Source organism: Zonotrichia albicollis, chromosome 14 (genome assembly GCF_047830755.1).
Source record: "Zonotrichia albicollis isolate bZonAlb1 chromosome 14, bZonAlb1.hap1, whole genome shotgun sequence".
In the NCBI taxonomy this organism is placed as follows: domain Eukaryota; kingdom Metazoa; phylum Chordata; class Aves; order Passeriformes; family Passerellidae; genus Zonotrichia; species Zonotrichia albicollis.
The window spans coordinates 10,131,288-10,148,146 of NC_133832.1; the positions used below are offsets into that span (position 1 = coordinate 10,131,288).

General features: G+C 40.2%; 1 long non-coding RNA gene across 1 annotated transcript; it reads left to right on the forward strand.

Moving 5' to 3' along the window:
- Positions 1-3,869: 3,869 nt before the first annotated feature.
- On the forward strand, positions 3,870-13,944 carry LOC141730839 (uncharacterized). The gene is made up of 3 exons (XR_012582552.1): positions 3,870-4,016; positions 13,163-13,268; positions 13,856-13,944. It is a non-coding gene; the product is annotated as an uncharacterized LOC141730839 (long non-coding RNA).
- The last annotated feature ends 2,915 nt before the right edge of the window (positions 13,945-16,859 follow it).

A 16,859-nucleotide genomic window follows, 5' to 3' on the forward strand; every position in this document is an offset into this window, starting at 1 on the left:
TCTTTTCCTAATTTATGCCTCTCCTATTGCTGCACAGTATTCCTCACTGGCTCCTAGTTTAGAAAATTGACTATAATTTCTTTGATTTCAGAGCACATAAAGGGCACCAGTGTGCTCAGACACCTCCCCTCCTCCCCACCTAGCTCATACCAGACATATAAACCCATTTACTCTTCTAGGAAGTTGCAAAAGCTTGGAGGGAGACTTGCAGAACTCAGTTTGGCAGGGCTAACAGGAAGCTCAGGTAGAGGGGTAGTTTAAACTGAGAAACATATACTTGGGTTTGATTATGTTGTATTTCAAAATACACAGTTCTTTTATAGCTGGAAATTGTTTTGGGATTTGATTAGAGCTTTCAAAAGCCTCAAGTTTTTATCAAAGAGACAGAAAAGAACGGAGAGAAAAAATGCTAAATGTAACTTTCTGCTTGGTGGATGTGCCTGTGTGACATCTGCAACAGCATCATAAATAGGTCTTTGCTTTGACTTTCTTCCTTTCATGTCTCAGATGCATTTCTTCTTCTGGATTTGATTTTCCTGCACTGTTAATCAGCGCTGACTGTGTGACATAGAGAGAAATATTTTTACGAACTGTCTTAAGCACAGCTCATCAGAGAGGTGGTCAGTCTCACACCTCTCTCTTCTTCTCTCCCAGCAGGGTCTAATTGCTGTAAAAAATAAATTAGTATCCTGAGTTCAGGAACACTAACTCAATAAATGCATTGATGTCAGCAAATGGCAGTCTTGCCTACCCTGCTGATAGAAGTGATTATTCTCTTTATGCTTAAATATATTGTGTTGTGATTACTTCCAGAGAACCCATTATGGCCTAGCCCTCACTTCTGCAAATACTGTAAACATCTTTAACTGCCAGCATACTCTTTTTCTTCTAGCTTTCCAAAACATGCAAGTGACAACTTATGTGCTGTAGTAACCAAGAGACTTGTCCAAGTTAAAACCTGGGGCTCAGGATGGAGCCAAAACAGGCTACTAAAATGTTTGAAGGCTTGAGCAGCATGTGTGCATCACCAGGACAAGATGACACCCTGTAGCTTTCAACATCCATATTTTTAATTGCAATATTTTTAATTTTAATTTTTGAGTTTCCCTGCTGCTGGGATATTTATTAACCCACCTGTGGGCTAGATGGCTGCATTGCAAGGGTCAGCAGAGGCACAGCAGTCACGGCTGATGTGGGAAACAGCTCAACCTAAGCCACCATTTTGGGATAAACTTTTAGGGAAGTGTTTAAACTCACTACTAGTTTAATTTATGTAAAACAAAAGAGGTCTGTCTTTAAACACCAGAAAGAACACACCTTGTCACCAGTTTTAAATAAGCCTGCTTTTATTTACATGTGTACTTGTTTATCTGCAACAATAGGCACAAATCAGTGGTTTGCATGCACAGTTTTTGTGCCTTATCCTTAGGATGGAATAAAACAACCTTTCTCAGCCTTTCACATTGAAGCCAACAGATGAAATACTGGTTCCATTACACCTGCAGGGGCAGGAACAGGCATCCTATTTCCTGAAGACAGCAGAACAAATGAATATTTTGGATAATAGACTCCTTTAGCAACCTCTCCTGTGCCTTGCTGTGGTGTAGCTGGATGAGCAGAGTGCATCAGTATCTGAATTGTGGGTGCACGGAGGGGCTCTGGAGACCTGGGCCAGGATGGACACTGAGGAGCTGCTGAGCAGAGCAGGGTTCCCAAAACCCTGTCACAGAGCAGGGTTTGTGGGGTGTTCCCAGAGCAGTGTCACTGCGCTCCCTGTTCTCTGTGAGCAGGGTTTGTGGGGTGTTCAGCGAGACTGGTGCCAAAGGTAAGAGTGTGTGGTATTTTCATGGTCCCTCATGGCAGGAAGGAAAATGAATCTGACTCCATGTTCTTAGAAGGCTAATTTACTGTTTTATGGTCTATAATATATTAAAGAATGATACTTTATATTTTCTATAAAGTAGCATTTTATATAAAGAGTACTAAAGAATAGGGAAAGGATACTTACAGAAGGCTTAACAAGGTACTAATTAAAAATCCGTGACTCTCTCCTCAGCGTCCGGCACAGCCTGACCTTGATTGGCCATTAAGTCAAAATAATTCACATGTTGGATAAACAATCTCCAACCACATTCCAGAGCAGCAAACCACAGAAGAAGTAAATTAGATAATATTGTTTCCTTTTTCTCTGAGGCTTCTCAGCTTCCCAGGAGAAGAAATCCTGGTGAAGGGATTTTTCCAGAAAATATGACAGTGACAAGAGTGTGCTAGTTTCTCCTCTGGGCTTCCCCATAAAGCAATAAATCTTATTTCTCCCCAGAGCACGTGTGTGTGCCTCAGAAGCAGTGATGGCAGCAGCTGCAGGGTGGATGCCCCCAGTGAATCCCTGCCAGCAGCTCCATGGGTTGGACACCTGGCAGGTTCTGCAGCTGCCCAGCTAACAGGACCAGGGCTGCTGACAGTTTTTCAAGATCTTGGACCATAAGAGTAAAGATAAGAGTTGGTGAGATCATGGTGAGCACCAGAAGGGTTTTGTGGCAGGGACAGGTCCCAGGGCTGTGCTGCGCCTTCACCTTCCTCAGAGCAGAGAGGAATAAGCAACGTTTGGCTCTGAGGAGTTGTGTGAAAAATGGATAAGGGAGGAAAGAGCAGCACAAAGCATCTTGTCAGTATGTATTAGTGGTCTGAAATGTGTTTGTGCTTAATGGGAGCCTTACATAATCCCCTCTGGCCCTCCACTACTAGGAAATCTGGGAATAAAAAAATACCTCATGCTTGTGTCTGAGCTCAGAGCTGTTTTAGTGGCTGTTTAATTTTGTTTAGGCTCACATATTTCACTCTTTAGACTGTTGAACTTTTTAAAAGTCTACGTTGCAGGAATACTTTGAAACACCTGCCTTGTGCAGCTGTGTCTGAAACTAAATTTAATTTAAATTTTCAAGACTAATTGCAAAAGTTGTTGGTGTGCCTTTAGGGCTGAGTGTAGTTATTTAGGAAGATTAGTAGTTCACAAGGTCATGTGCAAAGTAGGACTAACAAGATGCTGAGAAATAATAGTCTCATATGGGATTGGTTTCAGGTTGTAGAGCAATAGTTCAGAGATATAATGCAGCTTAGATGTACTTGAAAATCATCCCTGGTTTTTTTAAACTTTTAAAAAATTTTCCTGACCTTGAAAATACCTTATGGGTGGTTTACAAATAAAAATCTAAACATCACTGTAATCAGAAAAACTGCACAGATTTCTATTTTTCATTATTTTCTACTTATCTTTACTCTTATTTGAAGTCTCATATGATTTCAGTGATAGGCACACAGGATAGCATTAGCACAGCAGATTTTTTTAAAGAGATTAGATGAGAATTGGGCTGCCTTCTACACAGCATTTTGCTTTACTTCCCCCCCGTTCTTTTTTGAAGATATCTTCTTATCAGGTGTGAATACTAACAATGCTGATATGGGGTGACAGATTGACCAAACAACCATAGCAACAGAAACTATTTTCCTTGCGATAAAAGCTAAGCTAAAGGTTATGTGTATTACTGCATCTCTCAATCTATTTGCTCCACAGCACAGTGCCAGACAAAGGTAAGAATATAGAAAGCTACAGCCAGAATATGAATTTATTTAGGGGAAGCATGAGTGACTGAACTCTGGTTAAAGCATAAATGTGGGTAATATTTCTTTTCTAATACATTATATCAAAAGAAATATTATGAAATCCATGGTAAATAATTAGCTGCATTTTTCCTTTGAAAATTTATTGGATTAATATCTTCTTAATCATGTTCCCTTAGGAAAGGAACTAAAAATAAAAACCCAGAGACTGCATTAAGAAAAGCATTTGTTATTTTCTCTTTTCAGGAACAATATTAGACTTGTACAGTTGACCTAAATAATATTCAGGATTGAGCTCAAGTCTTCTCTGTGTATCCCCAAAGCTCAGATGGTTTAAGGACACAAAGAAATGTCTCTGGACCATGAGAGCTCATTTTTCCCAGCATGGATTGAATGCAGTAAGTGTATTATTTCCAAAAATAATATTCTTACTGGGTTGAAGATATAATAACCTTCACATTAATGCCTCACACTTGATAATCTACAGTATTTTCCTATTTGTTAGCCTCTGTTTATTAGGATAATATTATATTATCTATAATTATAGATAATTATAATTATCTATAATTATATAATAGATATAATATATTGTATTATATATAATATTAGGATTTTTTTTCATTTTCAGAATAAGAGGATAATCTTATCTGCCAGTCAGAATGTCTGTAGGTCTGTCTGTGTGAGTGGTCCCTGCTCTGAGAGCTGCCACAGCAGCAGCTCTGGGCCATTTATTAACTGAAGCTTTTCAATGCAATAAATAATGTGTGGTGATGGTAATTCCCTGAAGCAGGTGGGATTTCAGATTGGAGAGAGATGTTGCTCTGGGTTTCTTCAGTGCTGAATCAAACTCAATGTCTTGTGTTGGAATAAGCTTCCCGTTGGAGGAATTAATATTTTAGAGTGACTTGGTCATTGTCCTGGAAAACTTTAATTTTCTTATTAGGCTTACTTAGGTTTTGGGTCACCAGACTGAATCTCTGCAGTTCTGTTGAAAGAGGAAAAAACAATCTCTGAGTTCTGTGGGTAGGAAGGGAAGAAGGGAAATGGCACAACTCTGCCTGGTGGCAGGCTGATTTTGAGTGTGAATGGCTGGTATAGGATATCATGGTAAGTAGTCAAAAACTTTTAAGTTCCATTAGCTGGAAACAAATCAAAGTTAATGAAGTAATGACCCTGGATGTTTTGACTCCCTTGTGGCTATAAGGGTGATTTTCAGTTTCTATGAATAGTCAGTTACAAGGCTTCAAAATTTTTATTTTTTTCCCAGAAGAAAAGCAAAATATGAAGATCCTTCAAATGACCTCCATTATTTAACTTAGGGCTGTTATTCTATTTAATAGCACAACAATTATGTCAAAATCAAAGGAACTGTGCCATTTTCATACTGCCAGATTGACTAGCTTTTCTTTTTTTGTGTTATAGTGTAAAATTCCCTGTGCAGTTTAAAGGGCCTGTGGTGCCCCTTTGCAAAGAATTCTCTGTCTGTGGTAGTAGAAGGGCAGGCTGTATTCATTAATACCCTTTATTTAAAGCCTTTAATGAAAATACTCACATTATACTTCTGTGTAAAGTTGCTAGTGTGTTTTTCTTCCAGAGGAAATTGGATTTAGAACAAGTAAAGGATGGATTTAGGACAAGTAAAGGATGTGTGTACAAAAACAGTGGAAATGTACAGCAAATGTGGCTGTACACTGCAAACTGAGGTTTATTTTTCATCCAGTCTGTCATGTGCAAGATGAGATGAGTAGGCATATCCCTATCCAAAAATTTGTTTTCTGTTTATTATTAAATCCAGTCTAAATGAGTCATTTTAGCAGAGCTCAAGATCACATGTGCACCTACTCTTCTCAATTTAGCAGTGTTTAACAAAGATGATTGTGGTCAGAGTTATCTCCTATTTTTTCCATATTTTGTTCACATAACCATCAATATTTTAGTGATGGAAAGTAACTGCAGTGTGTACCTGCAATTCTGTAAATTGTGGGGGTGTCTGTTTTGGGGGAAGAGTTCCCTGTGTAGGATCAATTCTGCAATAGCAAAATGCCATCCCAAATCCTGATTTGTACAGACACAACTTGGGCACAGCTGAGTTGGTCAGAGCTTCCCATGGTCTAAAGGACCAAGGGGTTGCTGTCAATACAAGAACTTGACTTGTTTAAAAAACTTATTTTTCCTGCTTTTAACTTCAAATAACAAAGAACCACTTTCAGCATCTCCTAACTCCATATAATTGTACTAGTGATTATGAGAATGATAGATATATAATTAAAATCTATGAAAAGTGCAGCCTGTGAGAAATGAGAATAAGTTTCCCAAATTGCAAATTTATCTGGGGTTTCAGAACTACTTTTTGACAATGTAGCATTTTCTCTTGTTTGTCACAATGGCTCACCTCAGTAGGTCATGCTTTAGTTTAACAGGAATTGGAAAGAATGGGAGTGAACTTTTGTTTGAGACGGCAAGAGTTATTTTTTTATTAGTTTTTTGTTGGCAATGTTTAGATCCACCATCCCCTCTGCAGCAGGGGAGCCCTGGTGGCTCTTTCAGCCCTGGCCAGCACAATGTATTGTTTGCAGCCCTGCTGCACATCCTGCTGATTCCATTCTGCTGCAGATGAGGAGTGCTTTGAACTCCAGGTGCCCAGGAAGGCTGAGCATCTGCTGAGCTCCCTGCCCATGCTGCTCCAGGCAGGGGCTGTGCTGGGCCATGAGCTGGGCAGCACACAGGTGGTGCTGGCACGCCAGCCCCTGCAAAGGAAAGGATGGAAAATGCTGTTCTGTCTTGTTCTGCTGTATTTTATCCCTAGCAAACTATTGGATCATTTCCTGAACTCATCAGCTCTTTGCTTCTCAGCACGGAGCATTTTCTATTCTCATTTATTTGGGGTTGGGGACTGGGGGAAGCTCCTATTTAAAGGAAAAAACCTCAGACATGCAGTAATCTAATCCCCAGAAATGGCACAAACAATAACACCATCAATATGCAGCTTTGGCAGACATCTGACACTGGTGCTTCAGAGGTTGTTATACAGAATTCTTTGGGGATTCCCTCTTGCAGCTCCTGTGGTGACCCCCTGCCACCCAGAGCCACCAGCGAAATAACTATAACTATATAACTGTAACTATAAAAATACAAATACCTGCTCCTCCTGCACCAGAGCTGCTGTGGGGAGCATTGATGTCCCTGCTGCCTTTCCCAGGAGTGCCTGGCCCCTGCTCTGTGAGTGCCACATGTTCACTCTGGGAAAGAATGATTACACTTTATTTTTCTGCTGTAACCATGATCTCCTTTTAGAATGATGCGAGAAGAAGAGTCTCCCTTAATCTTAATTACTGTCACTTAGGGCCACCTAACTTTTGTTCTTTTAAGGGCAGGTCACCCAGGTTTTACTGGCTTTTTCTTAAATGGAAGCTTCACAGATGATATAACTCATTTTAGTTTCTTCTTCAATTTTTCTTTTGCTTGTCTTTGAGACCCCCTAAGTAGCCATTTTGTACAAGTTGAACAAAAACAGGAAAAAAAGGATATTTGTTATGTATGAGCACTGGAATCAAATGGAATCAAATCCTTCAGACCCCTGTTTACAGTCCAAATGTACTTGCCTTTCCAATATGTGTTTATTTTTTCTTCCTGTAATGAAACTGCTGTCTTCCTGGGAGACACTTCACTTATTTGTGGCATCCACTTTCATGTCTTCTCATTATTTGAAAGCTATTTCACAATGTGGTAGAGACATTGTATTTTAGCCAGTTATTTCATTTAAAGTGTGAAAAAACCCATGCTGATTTAACTTCTTTTCCTCTCCTCCATAATTTTTATTTCTTATGGGGAGAGAAAGTATGATCACAAGTTTAAGCTCTCCAGTCATTGTATGAAGAATGCAGTAGAACTGCTTGATTGCTCATAAGGAGAGAATGGCACTGAAGCCCTGTACTTATTCAGCACCTAATCATGGCAATAACAGGAACTCTGCAAGTAGGAGTGAAACACAGGTTATTTCACAGCTATCAGCCTAAGTAGGGAGGACAATTGCTGACATTATATGAGCAAGCTCAGATGTACAAAAAAAAGGTGCAGGTGGCTTCTGGCAATATTTGTTAGGGTAAATGTCATGAATATCATGAATTATCTCTTTAGATAATCAGGTAGAAATAAGGCTTCTTGCTGGGTTTCTTGGGTGTGAGAAGGGAGGCTGGCAGTAGGGTGGGGCAGGGGCCATCTGTGGCTGTGTTCTGAGCTTTCTTTTGCCCTGAATATTTATTGGAGAGGCTGGATCTGTCCCAGTTTCAGAGAATTTTGTTACATTTAGGCCAAATGTTCAGGATCCCCTCGTTGTTGCAGTCCAGCTCACTGTGGCCCTGAGCCTGGACCAGCTGGGAGAGAGTGGGAAAACAGAGGGATGGGAATGATGGGGTTCCCTGAAAAATACAGAACCTTAATAGCAAAATAACAAATGCAGAAACCACACAATCTGAGGGGCAAGATCTAAAGATGAAGGGGTGTGGTGAATGTAGCAGTACATAGGGGTGGTCCAACGGCAGGGCTCCAATCATGAACTCAGGACAGGACCTTATGTGAGACAGAACCACCTGCGAACAAGAACCAGAAATGTGACCTAATACAGAATAATTCCATTAACATTCCATTAACATACCAACTCCCATGACCACACTCTGCTCACCATAACCTGTCCAGGTATCTCCCTTTCAATACCCTGCTCCCATTTGATTATCAGTGGGCTGGTAACCAAAGGTTCTCCGAATTGCTGTGTTCAGACTGGGTTTGGGCTGTGGAGAGTCTGGGAATGCAGGAACTGCCCTCCCTGGATGCCCAGAGCCTGGGCAGTGACCAGTGCCAGTGCTCTGCCCATCCTGGGACACAATCCCAGGGTTGTTGTGGCTGATAGGCAGCAACCCTCACCCGGCAAAATCCTGAAATTCTTTTGCTAACATAGCCCTAATTATGAATAATGTGGGAAGGCTTCTCCTGATGAGTCAGATAAAACACAGCTATGGAATAGTTAACTTTCTGTAGAGCTCAGCATCAATTTCTGGAAGCTTTTAACAGAGACTTGACATTTCTAATTAGGAAATTTTACATACAGGCAAGTGAATTTACCCCCAGCTGGGAAAACACGGCTTAGCAAGAGTTTTACATCCGCCCTCATTGATCTACAGATTATCTCACATTTGAGACTCTGGAGCCACTGGGATTTGCAAAGATGAGAAACAAATGTGGGAAAGTACATAGAATTTATTTCACTTCAGGGTTAGATAAAAACCCTGATAAGTTAGAAATAAAGAGCGAAGTTTTTGTTTTTGTTTTTGGGGTTTTTTTTCCCTTCATGCATAATTGTTGTAGAGGTCAAAAAAAAATCCACAAAAGGCAATAACTTATCAGCACTGGCAAGAAGTTGTCATCCTGGTCAAATCCTCAAAGCAGCATATTGGAAATAATCTTAAGATAGCAAAGGAAGATAGCCTGTTTTGTTTTTAGCTGTCCTGACAGTTAAACAGTTGAGAAACAAAATGTCTGCATGTGAGCTCACTTAAACAGAGCACTTTTATTATGTGTCTGATGCTGCAGTGTCTGACTTCAGAGAATCCCTCAGGGTTTTTGCATTTTTAGCTACACTGTTTAGATTTTTCACCTTGTTTTGTCCTAGAAGGGAATAACTATGAAAATACAAAATATAAATTAATTGGCTGCTGTGCTAGTTGAACATGCTTTATCAATGGAAGGTGGCAGTGGAAATAAGAGTGAAAGTCAGATGTGGCAGAGCTCTTTGAGTGGAGCTTTTGCTGATTTCTCTTTATATGGAACATCTGTACAGCTCATTTCACTCTTGTGTTCAGATGGATTTTGTGAAGACACACATGTGTGTGTCTGCTGCCTTCAAAGGATGTGGTTTAAATGAAATAAAAATGAAATCTTTTTTCCTGTATATGAAATTATTCTGATGAAGCATAAGTTACTTCTGTGTCACAGATAAGGAAACAAACCATGAAATGTAGCCATGAAGTGTTATAAAAATACAGATGTGCACACTTCCTGTAGTTGTGTTACTGGCATTCAACCTTGGGAAGGCAGATATGTATCACTGCCATGTGATAAAGAATGGAAAATAGGTGATCAAAATAATCACAGGAGCCTGAACAATGTACAGCTAAAAGCTGGGACAAGATAATGGGCTAAAGGGGCTCCAGGTGATCCATAGCAAGGCCATGCATTTTAATGACTTGGTTATTAATGAGAGGTGATGGAAAATTTCAACATCATTGAGTTCCCTTCCCTGTTAATGCAGAGCAAAGCCTCTTGTCTCAGGTACTGAACTGCCCTTGATCTTGGCTGAAGGGCCAGGTGTTAGCAAAGACAATAAAAGTGCAGTTTAGGTTTCTGTAAGAACAGTGTGTGTGTGTACACAAATACTGCCAGGACTTACAGTCTCAGCCTCATTCAGTCATGGAAAGTGGCAAACAAAATTCTGGTTAGTAGATTAGATGTGCTGCTTGGGAGGAATACAACTGGATCAGAGGATCTGAATAAAAATGCAGCTCACCATGTGATATACTTTGCCTCCTACTTGGTTTACAAGCAAATTGCAGAAGCAGACTATATATTTGGTAATATACATTTCAGAGCTATTTGCTGTACAGCTACCACAGACACAGTGTGTCATTGTGTGCCTGAAGCCTATATAGTTTATTTAAGGAATAACCCACAAAGCCAGGGGAAAAGAAAAAAATCCACCTCTGTTTCAATTTTCTTTTATCTCTGCTTCATTCAGGCCGTAAATACTCACAACTTGTAAATTCTTTTTGTTCAGATAACATGAAGACCTTAACCTATTGTTCAAGCTGGTATTAATTCAATTTGAAGTTCATAATTCAAAATATAGGAAGTTAGAGACGTCTTTAAAAAAGAAAAATTACTTTCATTGTTTTAACCAGCTCTCATTTTATGTGCAGACATGCCCCCTCCCCTTTTTTTATTTCTAACTTTGTTTTTGTAGGAGAGGGGTTATAGCTAAGCCGGAGAGCCCTGCACTGTCTTTCACTTTTAGTGTTGAGTATTCGTGGCTTCACTGAAGTCCAGTTTATATCTTAACACTTTGGTAACTTTTATAATGGCTGTGACAAAGTCACTGAAGCAGAGTCCATCCATTTCAGAGGAACGGATTTTGCAGACTTTAAGACAAATACCAGTAAAATATGACAGGCTGACCTTTTTCCTCTTGGTCACTTTTGAGAATAGGTATTTTTTCCATGTACTGAGCAGAATATGTGTTTCATATATATATATACTGAACTTGGAAGGCTGTAATTGTGAATTATTTCTGAGGGGAGTGGTTCTATAACTTACAGTTTGAAAAGATTTAAATGCAGATAGTGCTTTGTTTCTGTTCTTAGTGAAGACATAAAAAGGTCAGCATTCCTTTGTCATTTCACTGTGTTGTTGCTGACTAGTGTTCATCATTTAATTAAAAGGTCAGATCAGTCATCCTCCTCTTCTTACACCTAGTGTGACTTTAATTATTTTCTTTGCAAATGGACTGATTTAATATTATTAAAGAATACTTGATTTAAAAAATAATCCTCAGGAGAAGTGGAAATTCTCTTTGAAGGTAAGCAAGCTTTGAAGGTTAGAATAAACTGAAAATAGCTGGATTTTTAAAAATTATTTTCTCCATTAAATAATGTTAAAATCATAGGAAGGTTTTAATGAGAGCATCTAGGTGATTTCCTATCATGTATTTTGCTGTTTGGTTAGCAGGACTCCTGGAAAGCAGGAGTAAAAGTGCTACTAATAACTAAAGCCAGCAAAGCCCACTCTCATTTCATGTGTCCCATGGGGATTTCAGTATTCCCAAAAACTGAAAGGGAGTACAAATTCCCAAATACAAAGGGGAAACGGGGGAGCTGGGGCTGGAAGCGGCTGTTAGCCCTGGGCACACCCTGGGAGTGCTGAGCTGTGGGGATGGCACTGACACAGTGTGTGACACTGTGTTCACAGGGGTCTGAGCATGAGGGAAGAGATGAGCATCTGACTCCATGTTTCAGAAGGCTGATTTATTGTTTTATGATATATATTATATTGAAACTATACTAAAAGAATAGAAGAAAGGATTTCATCAGAAGGCTAGCTAAGAATAGAATCAGAAAGAATGATAACAAAAGCATCTGTCTTGGACAGAGAGTCGGAGCCAGCTGACTGTGATTGGCCATTAATTAGAAACAACCATGTGAGACCAATCACAGATGCACCTGTTGCATTCCACAGCAGCAGATAATCATTGTTTACATTTTGTTCCTGAGGCCTCTCAGCTTCTCAGGAGGAAAAATGCTAAAGAAAGGATTTTCCATAAAAGATGTCTGTGACAACACAGCCTCTGGAGCTGCAGAGCACTCAGGGCTCAGGGGAGCTCCTGCTGGGGCTGCAGGGCCCCATTTACTCCCTGTTAGGAATGTCCCTGTGCCTGGTAAATAAAGGATGCTGTGGATGGCACTGCTTACCCCTCTCCATGGGGCATGGCCTCCCTGCCAGGAGATCTCTGTCCTCTGCTCCAGCACTGTCTGAGCAACCTTGCTTTCATCTCACAGTCGTGACATTCTGCCTGGTTTAAATTTTTAATGGGAAATGTCTCCCACTCATTCATAACTCTGAAAAGCAGGGAAAAGGAGCAATAATTTCCACTGCGGCTATAATATAACATTAGGGCCAAGGTGACTTTGAATGAAGTGGCACAATGGAAGCCTGGATGGAGTGATATTTGTAGAAGAAAGTGTGAGAGTAGTCTAAGCTTTGTTTAGCTCAGAGTTCAGTCTGCCTCCTGTTCTGAAAACAGCTGCAACAATGGACAATACTTAACCCTTAGATACTGTCTCAACAAAATAAATAATTAGGTCCATAATTTTAGCTGGTTCATCAAGAAGCTTCACAAATTGAGAACCTTCTCAAAAGCAGAGATGCATTTATTGATCTTATGCATGGATGTATAACAGTTAAAGAGGTGAGGAATGCTATTTTAAAATTACATGTGCAAAAAATTAACATCAGAAACCCAGAGGCATTTCTCATGGCCCCAGGACATTGATCCCTATCTAGGCAAGTTGCAGACTGTAAGCAAGTTTTCAGAAACTTTGTACATCAAATTATGACACCATTCTTAATGAATAGTGACGTATTTGTAGAAAGCAGCGTCAAGTTGATGAGCAAGCTGTGATCTAGGTTATTTGAATACTGGGTTCTATTGAGCTTTTCAAGAATCCTCAAACGTAATGCTGTCTGCAGTTATCTGAGAAAGCTGAAGTGATTAAGTACAGGGTTGTGATTAGCTGGACTTTGACAAGATGTCTTTGATTGTGTCAGACTGGGCTTTCTGGAGGAATTGCCTGTCTCTCTCTGAATCAAACCACAGCTTGAGATGTCAGGGAACATGGGATTTCTGGGCTGTAAATCTTAAAGAAATAATTTTAATTGGTAAAAATAAGGACTGGGAAATGATCCCAAAGAACTAAAATTGGTACATCTGTTTGTTTTTCAGCAGCATACATCAGTGCAGAACAACTGAGAAATGTCAGGCAACCTGAGCTGTCAAGGAGTGCACACAGAGCTGAACTGGTTATTAGTCAAGCATCCACAAATGGCTGGTAAGCAGGCAAATAGTGGCAAGAAAAGTCAAGGGCAAGCTTGCTATTTACTGAGCATTCAGCTAATTATCCATTTCAGTAAATACAGGAATACTCCATCCTTTATGCAATGCAAAAATTTGGTTTTGAAGTTAGAGTTCAGTAAGTACTTAATAACTGCAAAATTACCTTGTATTAGGTGCTTCTGTGTTTTAAATTAGCATAACTTTACACGTGGCTTGTGTTGCAAACTATCTTTTTTTTGTTGTTGTTACAACAGGAAGAACACCAGATATAAGGATTACTAGATGCATCTTTTTTGCATCTTTTTTTTTTCTAATTTCATTTTCATAGCTGGTGGAGCTGTATTATGCCTATAGCCCACGATGGCTGCTTTGAATTGTGTTTGCCAGTGATGAGGTGGAAATGTTGTTTGGAGGAAATGGAAACTTCTTCCTGATCAGCCTCCTTGTATTTGGAGATTTACAGCAGTACCTTGCATTTACAGTTCTCATCCTGTTAGTATTATTCCAACTGCAAGTAGCGTTCAGCAACAAACAGTATATTATTCAATAAAGTAGACAGACTTTATTCTCTCTTTTCCATAGTAAAGAGTGGTTGTTAAAAACCTTTGATTTGTGACACTGAAACTTTGAACACACAGAATCAGGATGACTCCAGAGTCAGCTGTGGCAAGGTAAGTTAAATTATCATTTCCACCACGGAACAGCTGAATTGTTCTGATAGAAGTCTCAGCATTCAAGTCTGATGTAGAAGAATACTTCTTTTTTGAGTATTGAACTTATGGCAACTAGTCCATAAAGAACAATCATCATGCACCCTTTTACTGGCAGTGCATTTGAATAACAACCTGGGAGTGCTGTAACTTCAGTAACTTAAACATTTCATCCATTTAGAAAAAAAATATCTGTCCCCCTCATTTCTCAAGTTTACATTCACATTCATTCTGTTTCAAAGGGAATGTTTGTCAGTGTTAAAGTGAAAAGAGAGTGATATTTGCTATTTTTCCTTACTTATAGTAAGTCCACAACAAGTCCTCTGATTCACCTCTGAGAACTGCTTGCAATTTTATCTACTTTTCACTTATCTCAAAGAAGATCCCTGCTGGAAATGTGCCATTTTAATAAAGAAACCTGCCTCTCCTGTCTCTTGGAGTGAAGCCCCTCTCATTGCTCTGGCTCTCCAGCAGCACACAGGGCAGGGCAGGGGCTGTGGCTTTTATCCAGGTGTTGTAGGGCACTTCCCATGGCCTCTCTGCTTCTTGCTGCTCCTCTCCCGAGTGCCAGCCCCTGTTCTGTGTGTCTGCAGGTCACCTGGCCTGTGATTGCTCATCATTAGCTCCACTCTTCTCAGGGGCTGCCTTCTCATTTTTCTCCCTTTGCTGAAGCCGTCACTCCTTGCCAGCCACTGGGAGCTGTTTTCATACTTATTACTGCTTTTTGCTTATTACAAGTCAGGTTCCAGAGAAAAGTTCTGCATTAAAATGAAGGGAAATTTAAAAAACGAGCTTGTAATGAGAGCAATTAATCAGAGCAGTCTGCAGCATCAGCACTACTACTGAGTTTGCTGGTGTGAGGGGGACCGAATGAGAGGGCTGATGAGAAACAAGAAACATGAATTATTTGGGGCTCTGATGTGACAATCTTTTGCATGAGGTACAGAGAGAGGCTGTTTGGAGACATTCCCATTCCTTTCCATCACATCAAAGGGGCTGTCCTGCAGGAATCCTCACTTTCTCATCAGTACAGCAATTCCTCCCTGCTGGCAGCACAGGGTGGCTTCAGTGACCCTGGAAGTGTCTCAGTTTCTGTGGGAAGCAGGCTGATGTGCACATCTGCAGTGGCTGCATTATTAGCTACAGAATCACTGGGTTGATCCCTATGGCAGGACAGGTCTTACTGTTCCTAACCGCAGTCTCAAATCTGCACTGTCTGTACCTTTGAACTGCAAATTAAAAAGGGATGGCTTTTCCAAACTGTATCCAGGTTTTGCAAAAAGCCTGAGCCAGACTTTGAGCAGACTGAAATTTACTTTTTTTTTTGGACATCCTTCAAAAACTGAATAGTTTTGGTGTTGGGGTTTTTTTGAGACTTTTTTCTCCTGAATATTCTTAGTGATTTTTCTGAATTCCCTCATAATAAATGAATAGATCTTCTAGGTTCCCAAATATCTCAGATGTAGTCTGTTTATGTTTTCAAGAAAGAGAAGAAATTATTTTAGTATTTTAATCAAGCAGCTACAACACACACTGTATTTGAGAGCGCTATGCTGGTCCCCTCCCCTCAATAAAATGCTATGTCAGGCATTCCCAAAGCAATTTTTTTTTAAGTGCTGTCTCTCTGAGCTCTCCTCCAAGCTGTAAGGCACAGCCAAGCCTGTCAGGCCAGGCTCTCCTCTCTCTGAGCTCCCAGCAGCCAAGATTAATTAGCAGCCAGAGCATTTCCAGCTGCGCCGTTTGCGCCGCGATGCGTCACCACTCACCAGGGCTGTGATTCATTGCTCTGTCAGTGCTTTGAGATACAGTGTGGGAGAATGCCATATAAATGCAAATATAAATACAAACACTGAATTCCCCCTGTTGGCTAGTGATAAGGTGCTCATCCAGATGGCACACAGTGATTTAAAAGTGGAAAACAATATTTGGAAGGAGGGGAAAACTCAAAGATTATTCTTCGACGTTGTTTTCTTTTTCTTATGTAGACTTTAATTGGAAAAGAAAAAAGACAACTTTGATTTCTTCCTTGGCTACCTTTGTGGTGCACAAAGGTGATATTTTTCTGATTATTCAGATTAGAATAAGGATAAATTTTGAGATGTGTTTGGGAAATTGTACAATCTGTTTTATGTGGGGGTGAGTGTTCTCAGGGAGCAAAGCAAACCAGGTCTGGTTGTCTGGATTCATTTGGGCTTCAGTGTAATGAGGATGGCAGGACATTGCTTTTGCTTCATTCCCTGATCACCTGCACTGTCTCAAAATGTATGAGATGTTCCTGCCAAGGGACCTGGGACAGCTTAGGCTCCTCTTGCCCGGCCAACCAAAATGGAAAGGAGCTGTTTGCAAAGTCAAGGCTGCTCTCATGATGGTATGGCAGATACTTTAATTTGAATTGCTTACTCTTATCTTTGAGTACATGTTCTTAATGGAAAAGTAATTCCTTTTGTCGGCAAAGAATTTTGTCCTTAAGGTGCCTTGTATGCATCTCAATCCTAATTATGTCCCTAATGTTATAGGAGTTGGTGTCACAGACTTTTTAATTTTCTGTGTTGCTGTACTGGTGCTGCTGTGTGTATAAAATTCTCATCCAGATACCAAGACTGGCCTTCCATGCAGGTAATGCAAAGGGAAAGTTTGCAATGTAAAACTGATATTTTTTTTTTATCCTGGTCTTTTTTCACTGCATCCACACAGGTGGAAATGTTCTTGTTATACTCCCTTGGTCCAGCGGTATTTTTTGGATTGAGTTTTGTGTGGATTTGGAAACTGGAAATGGGAAGGGAGTCAGTAGGTGTTGCTGCGGTTTCAGAGGCAGCAGGGCTCTGATGGATCACCTCTGCTTTAAGCTCTGGGTTTCCTCAGTGCTTTAATAATCA